The following is a 4,200-nucleotide window of genomic DNA, read 5'->3' on the forward strand; positions in this document are numbered from 1 at the left end:
TATACTACCATTCTTCTGGTAATATATATTTGTAAACAATTTTTATTGAGGTAAGATACACATAACATAGAATTGTCTGCTCTAACCATTTTAGTATTTATACTTAAATAGGATTTAGTATGTTCACAATGTTGTGCAAACATCACCAGTATTTAGTTCCAGAACATTTTCTTCTTCCCAAAAGGAAACTCTATACCCAATAAGTAGCCATTTACAATTTCCTCCTTATTCCTATCTTTTCCTATGCTTCAACCATAATTGTTTATCTGTATTCTTGTTTTGAACTCATTGTCCCATTAAGTTGTTTGTCTCATTCTTATTGATTAAAGACATATTGGCACTGTTAACTCAAGTTTTGTTTTTCCACAGTGACTGTGTTTTATTTTTGATTTTTGACCATATTTGATGTTTATGCAAGTCTAGATAAAAAGTTTTTGCAGTTAATACTTTGAGGTATTATCCCATTGATTTTCACTAATACTGTTGGTGGAAGTTCTCAGACCTTTTTTCCTTTGAGGATTATATGTATTTATTCCCTAATTCATTTAAGGTCTTCTCTCTATCCATAATGTAGTTAGGTTAGGATGACTCTAGGTGTGGAATTACTAATATAGTAATTTGCTCTGCATAAGACTCATGACATTTCCAGAGCCTGAGAAGGTTTATATGAAATTAATTTGAAGTTTTCTCATCCATTGTATCTTTATATCTAGCTTCCTAACCATCTTATTCTGGCTTTCCTAGTATATAAATTCTGAAATCTTTTATTTTGTTCTCAAATCTCTTGATTTCATTTTAATTTTATCTTAATTTTTTCTATGCTGAATTCTGAATAATTCTACAAAAATCTGTATTCTAGTTCATTCATTCTTTCCTCATCATGTCTGTTCTATTTATCTCATCTGTGAACGAACTATAGAAATGACCCCTGAAAGTATAGTCTTTATTTGTCTCTGAGCTCTTTTATCATTTCTAGAATTTTTACTTTGTTGCTTTTCCAGATCAAATTCAGCATTTTTATACTTTTACCTACTTGAACATTCACTTTTATTATTTAAACACATTACTCATATTTTTGGATACTTCATGTCTGATTCTTTTGCTTGTGTATATTCTACTAATTCTTGCTCACAGTAGGCTGTTCCTTTGGTTATTTTATTTTCTTGAAAACAAAATTTATAAGAATCTTAATGACTATTGCATTACATTATTCAGAAAACTTTGAGGGGTATGATAACATGTGTTGCTGTAATGTTTTACATACAAACATTATAGCTGTGTTTAATTACACAACATATTTGGAGTATTAACAATACTCAGAAATTCTAAATAAAATTTCTATTTTAGATATTTTGGGTTCTGTAGGAAATATGATTTCTCATCTCAAACTTGCTTCAGACCAAACTGGAGGTTATAAATAATCAAATTCCCTCAATTGTCAAGTTTAATCATTGCCCCATTGTATTGGGAGTGCTGTTTTCCCCCAGGTGTATATTTTATTGAGTGTTGATATTTTGGGGTCATTACTTATATTGAGGAGCTCTTAGTTTGACTCTATCAGTCTGAGGATTTTTATTTTATCTTTACCATTGTTGGATTAAAAGCATAGGCCTAAAACCTTCTAGATTTGCAACTTTCTTCATAGCAACTGTAGCTTTTCTGTGGGCTTTCCTCTTTGAATTTTTGCTTTATTCTGGATTTTTTTTTAATTTAACTTATTTTAACTTTTAAAACTTTCTTGCTAATTAAGCTATGCACTTAAAGATTTTTAAATAAGTATTCAGCATGTTGAGGGAGAAGAGTCAGTGCGCCATATTACTAGAAATAGGAGTTCTATCCTATTTTTTTTTAATTTCATTTTAATTAGTCTTTAAGGAATAATGTACAAAAAAAAAAAAAAAAAAGTTGATGAGAGGTAACAGTTGAACTGTGTTTGTTAGTCACTCAGTCATGTCCGACTCTTTGCGACCCCACAGACTGTAGCCTGCCAGGCTTCTCAGTCCATGGAACTCTCCAGGCAAGAATACTGGAGTGGATTGCCATTCCCTCCTCCAGAGGAACTTCCCAACCCAGGGATTGAATCCTGGTCTCCTGCCTCACAGGCAGATCCTTTACTGCTTGAGTTACAGGGAAGTCTCCAAGAGGTAACAGCTACGGTGATGTAAATCCTTAACAGGCATTGATATCTCAGATTTTATTTTTTTTTTATGGTTAAAATTAATGGCATTGATTTATTTTATAATCAGAAAATGATCTGTATTTTAAATAAATCTATAGTATTGAAACTATATGAGTTACACTTTTAATTATTCAAAAAGAATGATTTCTAAATAATCTCCAGATGCTTTTGCTGAGTGCAATTCCTCCTTGGGAATTTGTTCATTCCTGCCTTTGCCTGGCTGTACAGAGTTTTTCTATTATCTGCTATTCTCTATTTTTTTGGCTCATACCCAGATTCTCCCTCTTTGCCTACCAGTTTCAATTTATGACTTATTCAGTTTTATCCTTTTTAATTTGGCTGCTCCCCAAGTAATTGCCTTCTGGGGCACATACTTCTCAACCTGCTCAACAGTTCTTAAAAAAAGTATGCTTTACTTTCTCATATAGCTCTGACTAGATAGAAAACTCAATTTTTTTAGTTCCCCAAAACATGAGTCACTCTGGTTCCTTAGGGAATAATGTATTCAAATTATGCATTTATTTAATATGGTTAATTGGAATGAGAGGCAGTTCTGGTTAGCAGACTCATTTATTATTGGTCTCACATTGAACCATCTGGGTGTGAATCCTCCTTTTCCATTAACTAATTAACTGTGTAGCATCAGATAATTTAGTTTCTTATCTGACAAAAACTATAATAAAAATAGTACTTAACCAATAAGATTATGTTGATTAAATGAGAAAAAATATAAAAGCTTAGTACAGTGCCCTATGTCTTTAGATATATACTCATAAATGTGCATAAACACACATATGTGTAGACATAAATATAGATACAATGTGAGTTATTTTAGAAAAATGTATCTGAGGATATTTAGAGAAGGAAAAGTATTATAAAGATATTTACATGGTTTTTTTTTTCAATTTCTTTAGATCACATGATAATAATTTAACCTGCCTGGAACATGCTCTTGCTCCTTTCCACACAAATTTTCATTCCAGTTCAATAAGCCATTTTAGTAATTGTAATTCCCACTAACATCTACCTATTCCAAAATAACATAATAGTACTAATTATATTATTTGATCTCTTATGGTTGGGTATAGGTTTTTACAAACTTGACCATAAGTGTCCTAAGGCAGATGACAGAAAAAAGTTCTCATGCATCTAGCTCAATATCTGGAACATAGTAGATATTCAGTAATTATTTGTGTCAGTCAGTTTAGTTGCTCAGTCATGTCACTGTTTCCCCATCTATTTGCCATGAAGTGATGGGACCAAATAGGCTACCCACTCCAGTATTCTTGGGTTTCCTAGTGGTCAGCTGGTAAAGAATCCACCTGCAATGCGGGAGACATGGGTTTGATCCCTGGGTTGGGCAGATGCTCTGGAGAAGGGAATGGCTACTCACTCCAGTACTCTTGCCTGGAGAATTCCATGGACTGTATAGTCCATGGGGTTGCAATTATTTGTGTAGAAACTATTGAATCTTAACTTCACATACCTAAGTGTCTCAAATAAATTATTTTTCCAGAGGCAAATTAAATAACTGGTAGACAGAGCAATTTTTATTTAGCAAAGGAACAATCAGACAATGCAAAATAACTTTTCTAAGAGTTTTGCTGAGTCACTTCAGTTGTGTCCTCTCTTTGTGACCCCATGGACTGTGACCTTCCAGACTCCTCTGTCCATGAGATTTTCCAGGCAAGAAAACTGGAGTGGGATGTCATGTCCTTCTCCAGTTTCTAGGAGTTAATTTTCAACATTTTATCATCATAAATTCCAAAACAATAAGAAAATCAATTACCATATATTAATTAAGTGGAAAAAAGAAAGAAAAATTATCTCTTAATGTAAATTTTTCCAAGTGTTTTTTAACACTAGGTACTCCAGAAAACAGGAGTTAAAGTACTCGTTGAAATGTGAAAACAATTGCACATGTTAGTAGTCCTAACACCTCCTCAGTCTCCTCCCTTGAACATCTTCAAAGGTAGAGAGAAGGCTTACTTTCTGGAGAAATGGCAGAAAGAGGCTCTGGA

At 32.9% G+C, this 4,200-nt stretch overlaps 1 pseudogene; it reads right to left on the reverse strand.

The window, feature by feature from the left end:
- Window positions 1-859: 859 nt before the first annotated feature.
- Window positions 860-944, reverse strand: LOC133071963 (small nucleolar RNA U3; annotated as a pseudogene).
- Window positions 945-4,200: the final 3,256 nt, after the last annotated feature.

This window comes from Dama dama, chromosome 17, assembly GCF_033118175.1.
Source record: "Dama dama isolate Ldn47 chromosome 17, ASM3311817v1, whole genome shotgun sequence".
NCBI lineage: Eukaryota > Metazoa > Chordata > Mammalia > Artiodactyla > Cervidae > Dama > Dama dama.